We start from the raw sequence: 14,788 nt of genomic DNA, 5'->3' as shown, positions 1-14,788 counted from the left end.
TAAAAATTAAAGTAGTGGAACTGTAATCTATTTAAATAATAATATCTTTTGTTTAGTATTTATTTATTTATTAACACATCTTTGCATAAAGTAATATAATACTGTTGACATAATTGAAAGAAGAGGGCAACTGGCGGCCTTATCGCGAGATTATACCTTATACCTTATATTCGAGAGATCTCCTCCAGTCAACAACTGTAAGAAAAAAATTACTACGCTAACGGAAGAAAATTAATAAGACGTCGAAGGAGGCATCGTTCATACATCGTATGATGTGATGTGATTTGGCCATATAGAACGGATGAATGGTTTACAATCTGGATATACAATGGAACTGTGAAGAAGGGAAAACGTTCCGAGAGCTGATGAGCCTGCATGTTAATTGTCATGAAGGTGGATGAAGTGAGAGGTATGTCAGGACTATAGCAATTGAAGATCCGTGCTCTCTGCTCAATAGTGCCCTTATATTGACCATATCGTTCTGGAAGCATTTCGTTCAAATATTAAGTAATTCTTACCTCTTGTCCTATATCCGGCGGATCAATTTCCTTACGTCTTTCACCAACTTCTCTGTCTATATCTGGTGTTGTTTGTAAATTAATTATTGTATTCATAATCAACGTCACAATTTCCATTTGTAGCTTTGAACTCGCTGTTTTTGTACTCCAGGTTCTGGAATTTTTAAGTAATATATTACATACACATGAGCCAATATGTCTGATATTTTGGATGTGATCTAAGCTTGTATCTCACCTTCCAGTAAGATTCAGGCAATCCTGTCAAATAAGAAAAACACATATTTTTCAGAAATAGACAAATCAGTACTCTTCTTAAATTAAAATATAGGTGACTAGCGGACCCGACAGACTTCGTTCTGTCAAAAAGATTTAAAATGTGGCAGTTTTTTGATCCTACCAATTTTATAGTCGGCGCAAAAAATTCTCCTAAACAGAACCGTCACCCTGATGATAGGGTGATGTGTAAGGTTCAGCTCGGGTGACCAAAGTATCTTCGCTTCCACGAACTTTGGCCACTCTTCTGTGACCCACTAAATAACCCCGACTGGGATATTTTCCTATTAGTAGGTATGTATTTAAATAATTTTGCAGAGATAGAGATATTAAATTAATAATTCAAAAATAATTAAAATTAATTGAGTTTCGGAACGCGACAAAATCCTCCTACGCAAACACGCACACTGTTTTGATAGATATGATGGAATTTGAACTTTCTGCAGCGATAATAAAGTGCAAATAGACTCTTCGACGCTAGGAACACACCTACATTGCTTAGACAACAGTGAGTGCTTGTAATTTAATATCAACTTTATTGAATAGCAATAAAGTTCAAATTGACTCTTGAAAACATTTGTATGGGAAATATAAAAGGGCTGTTTTTAGGGTTTTCCCGGAAATTATTCGATTTTTTCTCGCCTTTTAAACCTTGCCTAGACCTCCATGAACATTTCAAGACTAAGATAAGATAAATCCGTTCAGCCGTTCTCGAGTTTTAGTGAGACTAACGAACAGCAATTCATTTTTATATATATATATAGATTAAGCGATATGATGGTTTGTACAAAATCATTGTTTTTATTCTATAGCAGCAGACTATTGTCTTAATATTTTTCACAAATAAAATTTTAATTCAACACACTGATTACAATGAAGAACAAACAAACTCTAAAAACCTTAGAGGTATTGAATATATACCAAAATAAATAATGTATTAATTAAAATAAAACAAAAAAATCTTATTGTTCAGTATCAATGATTTTACATCATAAATTAAAAAAGGCAGAGAAAGCACTTCACTAGCAAAAAATATATATGAATTGACTTGACTTAACTTCAACAAGAGGTTTGGGATTGGATTTGATTTCAATTTAATTAAATATAAGGAAAAGAGAAACATTGTGAGGTGTTTCCATGAGTTTATCAATGAAAATGTGGAAACCACATTTCTACTTTTAACAAGTTTTAAATAACGCAAGCATCCAGGCCATGTTTAAGTTGATATTTTGCTGGGGACGAACGTCAAGATTACATCTGAGAGTGAGTTTAAGTAAGATCAATAGAAATAAATTACCTCGGAGATTTTCGAATGTTTTTCTTTCAAATGTTTGCACAGTGCATCCCGCCTAAGCCGTTCATCACACATGGAGCATTTGGCCTGATTATGAGGTTGCTTATCAAAGAAACCCCACCCCACAGCTCATTATCTGGATCCAATACAATTGATTCTTCATCTTCACTCCAGAGTTGGTTTCTGAAATTACCAGATATCTTTGGTTTACTTGAGCACACAGTTAAATGTATATTCTTTAATAGATATTAATGCCTTAGTATTTACTACAAAATTACATTAAGATTTGTTCCCATTGACCACTTCTAGATGGTTCATAAAAACATCAAATCGAAATCTCTAATAAAACAATACCACAATGTAATAAACTACGGAGTAGTTTAATTTAAGCTGTTTCAAAACAGTTGGATTAATATATTATAGCAGAATGTGATGTGATATGACAATTGACGTGATGTTGATGAAGAGAATTATTGTCACAATTTCCATTTGTGGCTTTGAACTCGCTGCCCTTTGTAAATTAAATTGGCACACGTTCCTCGTTTCAGTGGTACCTGCCACGCAATGCTTTCGTTGTTTACTCACGAATCCCGGCCGGTGCAATGCAACTGCCGTGTCGACGCGAAAAATCTGGAAAAGTCGGCAAATGCGTTTAAATTTAACTACCTAAGTACGGAATTAGATACATATTTTGTTCTTACGAACTATTAGACGAAATACCTTAACATATGCATACATATGCGAAAATATGTAAAAAATAATAATGTATATCTCCGTGTCTTTAGTATCTAATTAAATGTGATATAACAAAATCAAAAGTTGAAAAATACATTAAAAATAATGCCAATTTTTTCCTACATTTTCCTACATTTCCCCGCTATGAAAATTTACAAATAATTTTAACCAACTACTTAATCTCACTACTATAAAAGATTAGAAAATACAATACTTATTTGCACAAATAATTAAATTTAGGACACAGTTCGGAACACGAAAAGAGAAGGACAAGGAACTCCTAATACCAAGACTGAGTGTTGGTATTGGGTGTCACATAACAACTTACTCGCATACATAAGTAATTTTATAAGGGTCATATTTCCTGTTTCCGCAGACAAGAACATTGTGAGAGCATCTGCTAAACGAGAAGTAGCTGTAGCATTTAGTTTTATTTGAAACCTTGGTCTCCTAAATAAATCGTGTTTCAGATTACGGTCTTTCCCTCTGGGTTCAAATCAGGTGCATTGATTAGGATACAATTCCCTGGCAGTATGTACTTAGGTAAAAGTTCCTTTCTTGTTCCTTTAGAGAACACAGTTGTAGCTATGTGTTGTAGACGTACTGCAAGATCAGACTGTATGTCTTTACCTGGAGTTTTAGACTTTGATGGATCTTCTCCCAATACCTGCAGCAGTTCATCGTATCATCCAGCGACAAGTGGTTGTTAGGGCGCCGATACCGTTACGCTACGCTTTTGGTTATGTACGCCTTCGTTCGAGGGTATTCGTTCTGGAATAGTAAGGTAAATGCTACATTACAACTGGATTTACACACGTGTACAGGTCTGCACAGGTAGGTATCTACCGATGGTAGGTATAATATACTTAATATTTAGTAAAGTGATAACCCCAGAGGCGACCCGCATTACTAATTTATTGTGAGTGGCAATCCCATGGACGGCCCGCAGCAATAAATATTTACGTAAAAAGTACCTACATATGTAGGTAAATAACATGTTCTTCAATTAAGTGATAACCCCCAGATTTTATCCGCAAAATTGATTTATAAAGAACACGTAGAAACCTCGATGCCACGCGTAGAAACTAAACCAACCTTCGTATCTTGACGGCTGCTGCAACGGTATATGGGGCAGCGACCAAACTGCGAGTGGCTCGAGCGGAAGCACGATGCCTAGGACAACGCGACGCAGCTGGAGTGGAACGTGACGGCGATTTGCTTCGTGATGGCATCAGTGGCGGGACATTCAATCTTGAATCACCTCGATGTTGTCGATGTCGAGGACGTTGTGCTTGTGCATACGCAATTTAATTTTTAAACTCTTGAGTTTTTTCCATAAATACTCGAAATCGTTACACTCGAGTATACGATGTGCTGCTCAACGAAATAAATGTGCCAAGTGGCGGAGCACTAAAATGTGAATGACGATCGTCGTTAGGCAAAGAACAGGAACATTTCAACATTACCTTCAGTTTCAAAAATGAGTGAAAATGTTAAAATATGTGTTTTATCTACCGTCAACCACAGTGCGGAATGGCAACACGATATGTGCTACTACATGTAATCTATGCTAATCTTGAGGACAAAGCTCGAGTATAATAATTATTCCATAAAATTTACAAATTTACACCGTGGGTAGAAGTCGGTAGCTTTGTTGTGGTTTCTATATTAGAGCAAAAGATTTTTATATGTCGTGTTGTGTTGGATACGGGCCCAGGAATCATTAGTGAAAAAAATATTGTCTATAGGTAATTAACAAGATACGTTATATTGACAAAAATCAGTTTCCTAACCTTTGTGTTCAATTATCAAAACAGTCTAAATGAAGATTAGACACCGTGTAGATGGAGAATCATAATTAACATAAAATTATTATGACTATTTTTCATAAATTTTAAGCATTATAGAATTAGAGATACTGCAGCCCCAGTTAAAGGTATCTTAAACTCGATACTATAAATATATAAACGCGGTACGCGATATCGCAATGACATGACCGGATAAACTCCATCGCATGAAAATGGTCACATATCCCAGTGATATTTGACGACACTTTGTATCTCTTCTCATACTTTTTTCTATGTGGTAGCTGTCCTGCTACATATATGTATCACCTTTGCCTAAATTCTACATACTTAGATGTAAACGCCAGTTAAACGAATCTTTTCGGGATTTAAATTAAACACTCACCTCAAGGTCACAATTAAGAAACAGAGCGGACTTCGAGCTCTGAATTTTGCTGTTGGCAGTAACTCACATGAAAATGTAGCATCAACAATTGGGCTAAAAGATTTAATTACGATTTTATTACTGTATATCATAGGCAAACAATCTTAGAGGTTATAGAGATGTTCTTAGAGGTTATGGTGAAACTGGCCTATTACGCTCACTGCGAGGCTATTAAATATTTTCATTGATAATTAATTTAGATAGTGAAGATCTAATTCATTTATATGTGGAAGAGGTAAAACCGCATTTAGTCATAAATTCGCATTTACACAGATTTTATAAACCAAACAAAATGTGCTGATTAAATAAAGATCACACATACACACAACCATTATTCCTTAAAATATAATATATTATTTTCTGATTGTTATCACTTATTTATACCTCTACATCATTAAATAGATCTGTAAAAGTTGTGGAACGACGGACGTCAAGGTGATACGGATGGTATGCTGTATTCTGCCTACTTGAGCCTAACATTTATTCAAGTACTTATAGGACGAGGCGAGGATAGCATTTGAAGCAAGCCCCAAGCCTACTCCAAAGGGCACAAAATCGAATTTGGAGGAAGATATATTTATATTTTTATCTGCTCTGGTCCGAGGGTGGAGTGTCCATACTATATTTTAATATTAAATAACTAAACCTCTTCTCGTCTCTTGGTACAGACATTTATATATGTACGGGATGTCTGCTACTACCTATCCGTAGTGTTGTTAGTCGTTGTTCTTCCTTTCTCATATATTTAGTTATCTAGTGCAGCTTGGTAATACATATACATACACTATACAGATACTCCTGATATTTACTATATAAAAATAAGTCGGGTTTTCCTTCCTGACGCTATAACTCAAGAAGGCACGAATCGATTTTCACGGTTTTGCATTCGTTGGAATGGTCTCGGGCTCCGTGAGGTTTATACCAAATAAACTCAGGAAAATTCAGAAAATTCAGGAAAATATCAACAGAAAAGCGGGAAAATCATTTTTCACATACAGCGCCATCTCTGATACATAGCATGTACTACAAACCAATATTTTAAGTATTACATACATTACATTGATACATTGTTTGACAGCTACTCATTGTTCTCTGCTCAGTTAATTTCATGTGACAAACCGGTATTGTGTTCACTGTGAAATTGTGAAAAATAGTAAAAAAATGAGTTATTCCTTTCCTAACATTTCAATTAGAAACCATCAAATCAATCACGTGTATTGTGCAAATTTTTATTCAATTTCAACAGCAGGAATTTGTCTTTAAGGTGGTAAGTTGAACTGTGTAAATTATGTGGATCGTGCATTTGAGGTTAAATTCACCACTCTTTCCATGGTCCAAAATGCCTAGAGGACGACGTGCGAACATCGGCCGCCGCACAAGACATGCAAGCCAGCAACAAGTGTATTAAGAGAACTTAAGCGAAGAAAGACAAAATATAATAAGAGAAAATGCCCGATTGAGACAACGCGTGAGCACACGAAGGTCATTGGCATCATACAATCGCTTGGCATTCCAATATGATCCCACTGCGAACTACAGTGATGATGAAAATTTAGATATTGGACCAATGACGACTATATGCCGATATTGCAATGCGTTAAAGTTCAAAAGAGAAACGGCTGGATTGTGTTTCGCAAGTGGAAAAGTCAAACTGGATCCATTACTTACACCACCACAGCCACTGAAACCATTGTTCGATGGAAGTGATCCCGATTCCAGCCATTTTCTTCAACACATCCTTGAATACAATAACTGCTTTCGCATGACTTCCTTTGGAGCATTAGAGAAGGCGGCTTCATGCCGACTTGCAAGGTAAAAGATAAAACACACAAAACCAATCACTCACACCAATACAATGAATTGCAACACATAACAACTACATATACACCATCACACGATCAGAAGTTACATTTTTGCAAATATATTTCATTTCGTCAATGGTTGATCAGCTGAATGTGCGGTGCAATATACAGGGAACACAACAGTTAACGATACGAATTATTGAACAGTTGCAAACATTTTTTCACGCTAATAATGCTGTGGTTAATATGTTCAAAACAGCATTGGAACGAATGCCATCGGATACGCACAAATTTGTCATAAGAGCGACTTGTACCCCAACAGGTGAACATGTGCGAAGATTCAATGCACCCACCGTTCATGATGTAGCTGCAATTAATGTTGGCGATCCAACTAAATCGCGAGACATTGTAGTTCAGCGAAGAAGCAATATCATGCATCGTTAAAATTTCCTATCATTTATTGGCAAGGGCAAGACGGATACGACTAATTATTGCTATTATTGGTTTCCATTAATAATTCATTTAATTTTGCATTTTCAGGCGTATCAACGAATAAAAATCTAAGCGGAATGAATTACTATGCGTATCGTATGATAATTCCTACACATGAGGAGAATGTCATTCTGAAGTGCCGTCGGCTATTCCAGCAATTCGCTGTCGACATGTATGTCAAAGTCGAGACCGAACGTTTAGCGTTCATCCGATTCAATCAGGCAAAGCTACGATCTAAGGACTATATACACTTGCGTGATGCTATTCATTCAGATGGTGATGTTCAGAATATTGGACGTCTGACGATTCTCCCATCATCTTATATCGGAAGCCCACGCCACATGCACGAATACGCTCAAGACGCTATGACGTACGTGCGAAATTATGAAACTCCGGATTTATTTATTACGTTCACATGCAATCCGAAGTGGACGGGAATTGAACGTGAGTTGGAACCGGGTAAAAATCCGCAAGATCGCCATGACATAATCGCCAGAGTATTTCAGCAAAAACTCAAGGTTATGATGGATGTGCGATATGTTGTATCGAGTTTTTGGTGACACACGTTGGTATATGTACTCGGTGGAATGGCACAAACTTGGACTACCGCATGCTCATATCCTAATTTGCTAGTTGCTAGGTCATCTGAAATTCCTGATCCAGTCACTGATCCCATCTACACGACATTGTGACGACACAGATGGTGCATGGACCGTGCGGTGCATTAAATACATTATCGCCTTGCATAGTTGATGGAAAGTGCACAAAACGATGTCCGCGACCGTTAGTTGCTGAAACAGTCACAGGGAATGATGGATATCCAGTTTATCGTCGGCGTTCAAAAGAAGATAATGGTCGAACTATCAAAGTTAAAGTTCAAAATCAAGAGATTGAGATCGGAAATGAATTCATTGTACCATATTGCCCGCTGCTATCACGAATTTCGAAACACATGCAAACGTTGAAAGTTGTCATTCGGCCAAATCAATCAAATATTTGTGCAAGTATGTCACAAAAGGCAGTGACATGGCTGTGTTTGGTATTGCGTCGGAAAATGCAAATGACGAAATCAGCAACTTCCAAATGGGCAGATACGTCAGTACTAATGAAGCACTGTGGCGATTATTGTTATTTCAAATTCATGAAAGATAACCCACAGTTGTATATTTAGCAGTGCATTTGGAAAATGGCCAAAGAGTTTACTTCACTGAGGCTAATGCCGCACAAGGAGCTGAGAGACCACCATCGACAACATTGACTAGCTTCTTTGCAATATGTGCAGCAGATCCATTCGCAGCGACGCTGATGTAAGTTGATATGCCTAGGTATTACACTTGGAATCAATCAACAAAGAAATTCAAACGTCGCAAACAAGGAACCCCAGTTCCAGATTGGCCACAGGTGTTTTCCACTGATGCACTTGGTCGCATGTATACTGTTCATTTTAGAAATGATGAATGTTTTTAATTGCGACTGCTGTTGGTAAATGTACGTGGACCAAAATCATTTGCGCATTTGAAAACTGTGAATGGCCACCAATGCCAAACATCGAGAAGCATGTCAACTATTGGGTTTGCTGGAGAACGATTCTCATTGGGATTTAACACTTGTAGATTCAGTTGTTTCATCAAATGCGTACCAAATACGAATGCTGTTCGCAATTATCATCACCACATGTTTTCCTTCACAACCAATTCAGTTATGGCACAAATACAAAGACGACATATTTGAAGATATCTTGCATCGCTTGCTCATTCAAACGAATAATCGTGACATCCAAAAAACAAAAAAAAATATTCTTCATCTTTTAATCACCAAACAAAATGTTACATAAAACGAAGCCATCTGGTGGCGAAACGGAGTTCGCCGGGTTTGCTAGTTTATTACATATAAAAAGAAATGATCCTGTTTCAATAAAAATTCCTTTTTATAGGTGGGTCAGTCTCAATGATGCTGTCACAACAACAAGCGTTCCGATATAAATAGGTTACATGATAAGAAAATAATTTATATAAAAATCAATAAAATGATTTCTAAACGTCACGCGAAGGAATCTTTTTCGGATCATGTCGAGTAGGATCTGGAGTAGCGGTTTGAATTTCGAATTATGTCAATTTAAAATCTTCTATAACATAAAAATAAATCGCAAAATGTTTTGGTAAGCGTTATGCGTCTACAACGCCTGGACCAATTGGTACAATTGTATTTTTTTAAATGTTCGTTGAAGTCTAAGGATGGTTTGGGGAAAAATTCGAATAATTTCCGGGAAAACCCTAAATCAGCCCTTTTCTTTTTTCCATCCAAACGTTTTGTAAATAAAATGTAGAATCAATTTGAACTTTATTGCTATTCAATAAGTTCATATTAAATTACAAGCACTCACTGTTATTATCTAAGCAATGTCGCGTTCCGAAATACAACAAGAGATAATATCGCGAGCCCGACTAAACTGAATAGTCGAAAAATGTAAGAGCTATATATAGATCATTAGTACTGATTTTTAATTTGGTTGACTTCGCGATATTTTTTTTTTTTTTAGTTTCGGCATGCGACATAAAATGCTTGTTTTCACGTCATTACATCTGTCAAACAAATTGCGTTAAAAAAGGGATTTAATTTTTGAATTATTAATTTAATATCCCTATCTGAGCAAAATTATTTGAATACATACTAATAAGAAAATATACCAATGAGGCACACAATTTTTAAATATTTGTCACTTTTAGGTTCCCACTATCCTTTTAGATTATTTTCCAATCACGTTTGAACCCTAAGTTCCCTCTTAGTCTGAAGCCCTCTAGCAGACATCCCAGTCGGGGATTTTTAGTGGGTCACAGAAGATTAGCCAAAGTTCTTGGAAGCGAAGATACTTCGGTCACCCGAGCTGAACCTCACACATCGGCCTATCATCAGGGTGATGGTTCTGCCATGAGAATTTTTTTAGCCGACGAAAAAATTGGTAGGAACAAAAAACTGCCACATTTCAAATCTTTTTGACAGAACAAAGTCTGTGGAGTACGCTAGTTTATTATAAATAACGAATCATTTCCAATTGTACTGTAGTGTATTTTTCGAATTTCAAATTTATTTTGAAAATCGTATCATTTCCATTTGTTCTTTGGTGTAATTTTCGAATTTCGAATGATATTAAAAAGTACTTTGCTGTGTGGATTTGAATTTAGAATTATTTTCATTAGTGCTTTGGTTTTTTTTTTAATTTCGATTTTATTTTAATTATTTCACTTCATTCTTAAACCTTAAATCTTATTTAAAGCTTGTGAATGTTTATATTTCACGCGTATCGAATCATCCCAAGTAGCTACCTAACATACGTCATAGATTGTGAGATGCTGGATTCATCACGATGATTTGTTACCGTAACTAACAGTGCCGGATTAGCCATATAGCAAGAGTAGCAAATGCTACGGGCTCGCGAATTTGGGGGCCCCACCCTCCAACGTGCTAACCTAACCTTACCGTAATAAAAAAAAATATTACATAGGAGCGTAATATATCTTGCTTCACTTTCACTTTAAAATATAAACCTCGAATTCGTCACGTGAAATCGTTAAAGATAAGTAGGTATTTTACTAAATTTTTACCGTAATGTTCTAATATTTAATTACAATCGATATCTTTAGACTAGAATCTATGCCACATCTACCTTTCAAGTGGCAAGATTTTTTTATAAGAACGTCTTTATCATCTCACTTTGTTGAATATAGAGCATGATTTGCTTAAAGAATATATATCGTCTATATTGTGTTACTATCTCTTAATATGCCAATCTAGATCCAGAAATATTTCTTCGTAACGGTTTTGTTTTATTCAATATCCTAAACTTGAGAAACTAAAGCAAACCAAGCGTCCCTTGATAGAATTTGCTACAGACCCCGCACTGGCTTAATCCGGCACTGGACCCATACCTAAAAGGGCTGTAGCGTCACTGATTTTTATTTTATTTTATACCACTGATTGTTGCATTTTTCATGTTTATACAAGTGAAGTATTTAGTAGCCTCAAATTTTAAATAAGCGATTAATATTTCGTCAAACTCATTGTTACCATAAAGAATATCTATTTGGTATTTATTTATAAGAGCTCTTGTGGTTTTAATTAGTATTTCAATATAATATAATAATAAAATACAATACAATATATAAAAATCTTGGTTTCTTGTATTTCCCAGAAGTGTGCTCGTGGTGTTGTGAGACACAGTTTGTTTTCCAAAATTGCGTGAGTGAGTATGAGGTGTTCTTGCGGTTGTCGCGGTTCCCATTCTAATATAACCCATTTATATATATTCTATTTTCGTTAATTTTTTTATTTCATTTTCAATTTTTTTCTTCAATCTGCGACGCGCGCACCATTGCTCCAAAACGGGCAGGCTTGCCATGTAAGGATGGGAGTTTGAGACGATTGTGAACACCGGAGTTCTGGTTAAGAACTGCTTTATATTCAAATAATATGACGTGATAAACATAGGTCTTAATTGCCATTTAATTGTAATAGCAATACGATTACAATATTATTATGTACTTGTACCACAAAATACAAAAATGTATTTCGTCAGGGGCGAATTTACTTAAGGGTTTTTAGAGCTGCAGCCGAGAGCCCCGAGGATACATAGGGCCCTCATTCCTCACTGAAAACAATAGGAGGTATTTTTAATTTAAAAAAAAAAATATCTTGAATTCTAAAAAATCAAATCATAACGTTGGAATCCCTGAGATCTATCACCTCATGTGCGATGCGCGTCTATCGAACGGAGCGGGGAATCACCCGTCGCTTGTTTTAGATAAATACGGCTGATTGTGCGGTTTTTTTTTAAATTAACAAATCTGAATGTAGCACATCCTTTGCAAATAAATGATTTATTATTATTATGTAGAAAATATTATATTAAGTAGATCCCCCCCTGGCCATGGCGCACAATTCTTTTAAATGCACACACACACACACATACACACACCACACGATTTCACATAGGTATTGTATAACTATTTGATCCTTATAAGCTGGTGATATTTAGGAGTCTTGCAATTTCATATAATATGACCGTTGCGTACTTATCACTTAAAACGACTCTGAATACATATTTGAATATAAAGTGAAATTGGTGTAAGTACTTATTCTTAAAAGATTAGGTATATAATAATTCGAAGCCATTAATAACAAAAATATATAATAACGATTACAATGATAGTTATAATTATATTACAATTAATGAAATTATTCTTTCTCTCATTCTTCTTAATTAGTAGTCATAAGGTAAAATGAAATGATTGTATTATTTGTATTCATGTCTATGATACTAAAAGCCTTTTCTAATTTAACTTTATTTAACCAATTTCTGTAAAGTTGCATATCATTTTTCGAAAAATAAGGTTGTTTGTAAAAATAATTGAATTGAATTGTAACAAACAAATGAACATTTTAAGTTCAATTCAAAACAATGAAACGCTGAAATGTGTGTGCTCTGTTATTAAGTTTTTGTTCTAATTTTTCTATGATTCTGATACAAGTTTAAATAGATCTTGTTTCCTAAGAATTAAGGATGTTATTCCTTCCTCATTTATTTCTATTTGAGTATCTCACAACTCACAAGTAACTTCTATTTATAAAACAATTTCTCTCGATCTCGAAGTCTATCTGCACTATTTTTGCTTTCTGGCTATTAATTTATTCATTATTTCTAGGGTGGCATAGCGCTGCTAGAAAACGTGGATTCGATTATGACTCGATTAACGATGCCACAAATGTTTATTCGAGTTAGTTGCAATGCTTTATGTGTATCGGAGCCATGATTTTATTTCGGATGTGAATATTGCAACTGAAGTGAACGTGTGTTCCAACAGAATCGATGCCCAATGGCAGATTATACCATTAATTAATCAGACATTTTTACTTTCGGGTGGTACCAGCAAGATTCTAATGCTCGGGTGGAACTACCAAGAATTGTAATGCAGCCTCTAAACAGATCTCTATCTGCAGTAAACATAACAGTCCCTATATCTTCAGGCGTAAGATGCCATGATGGAGCCATTTCTTTCTTGCAATGACAATTGCAAATACATATGTACGTATATATATAAGATCCCGAATAAGAAGCGAAAAATTTTTTTTACGGGTATTTCCCCGTATTGAAAAAAAACGTTGGCGCTTCGACCTCAGGCCTCAGATTTGGTATTTACATAATACTATATTTTCAGGTAGTGTTGGTGATGAAATGGCGGAGATGCCACAGATCTTCATGTATGTTGCTCTGACGCAACTTATTGGTGTAGTTCTGTGTGTGAATCAGAGCCTGCGTAAACGCGTACTTATTTTATAAATCACAAAAAAATTTCGATAGATGACTTGTTAGTTTTGTAAACACTATTGTGTTAAATATATGAAAACACGTGACCGTTTTTTATTATACCACAGGTGATACCTCAAATAGCCTATAGCGATACCTATAATCCAAGGCTATGGTTAAAAATAAAAAAAATCAATGGCGCTACAACCTTTTTCGGTCTGGGCCTCAGATTTCTATATCTGTTTCATGATCGTGAGTCAATTGAAAAGGTAAGTAGGTGATCAGCCTTCTGTGCCTGAGGCACGCCTTTGACTTTTTGGGTCTAGGGAAAGTCATTTCCACGATGTTTTCCTTCACCGTTCGAGCTAATGTTAAATGCGCACATAAAAAGAAAATCCATTGGTGCACAGCCGGGGAACGAACCTACGACCGCAGGGATGAGCGTCGCACGCTGAAGCCACAAGGCCAACACTGCTATGGTTGTAAACAACTCCTTAATTTCAGCCACTCAGGCCTTGAAGCCAGTCAGCGGTTTGACTCGCCATGGTTTTCCTTCCTCCACAACCTCAATATATAAGGAACCTTGGGCTGGCTATGAAACCTGAAGTCACTGATGCTATAGGGAGTTACAAAACATTGGCGCTTACTATAAAGCTTCCAATAGGGATCTCAATATTTAACTTATTAAAATAAATATACGAAAATTGGGTTAAACGCCGTAAGGAGGCATTATAATGATGCTTTTTGTATGGACCTTCGCTGTGGTGGTCTTGGTGCGCAACTCCCACTTTCTTCGATCAAAATTACGATATCAAAAGTGTATACAAATAGCAAACTGGATATAGACATCTATAATATTTTTGAAACTCGTTCGAGATGGACTTGAAAGTTTAAAAATAAATAGACGAAGAATAGTATAATTGTAACTTTCTGAAATAAACTATCTAGTTACGTACCTTTGCTTAAGAAGCTCAAAGTATCTATTCCCTGTATATATATTTTATGAATGTCCTTATTCGTTCACAAAAACATAAATATTTTTAAGTTCATTGTTGAATCAGACATGGAGAGATGTAGACATTCAAAGATCTTCCTAATTGTTTTGTTAAAAATTCGACAACGTCCTACTTCTGAAAAAAATTCT

Source organism: Pieris brassicae, chromosome W, assembly GCF_905147105.1.
Source record: "Pieris brassicae chromosome W, ilPieBrab1.1, whole genome shotgun sequence".
NCBI lineage: Eukaryota > Metazoa > Arthropoda > Insecta > Lepidoptera > Pieridae > Pieris > Pieris brassicae.
This window is presented reverse-complemented; position numbering follows the sequence as displayed.